Consider the following 257-nt stretch of genomic DNA (forward strand, 5'->3'; position numbering starts at 1 on the left):
GGTGGCCCCCAATGTCTTTCTTCCCCAAGGAGGTGGTCCCAAAGCCGCGTCCCCCTCAGCCAGGTGGGCTCACTCACTCTCTCTCCCCAGACAGGTGGTCCCGCCCAACCCACCTCCCCCACGGGTGTCCCGACCCCTTTGGCAGGCAGGGGGTGCCAACACCCCCCGCCCCGCTCCAGGCGCACGGTCTCACCCACGCTCCCTCCTCAGCCAGGTGGTCCCGCAGGCAGCAGCGCTCGCCCTCTCCCCGCTCCCCA

This window comes from Acanthisitta chloris, unplaced genomic scaffold (assembly GCF_000695815.1).
Source record: "Acanthisitta chloris isolate BGI_N310 unplaced genomic scaffold, ASM69581v1 scaffold25710, whole genome shotgun sequence".
Lineage (NCBI taxonomy): Eukaryota > Metazoa > Chordata > Aves > Passeriformes > Acanthisittidae > Acanthisitta > Acanthisitta chloris.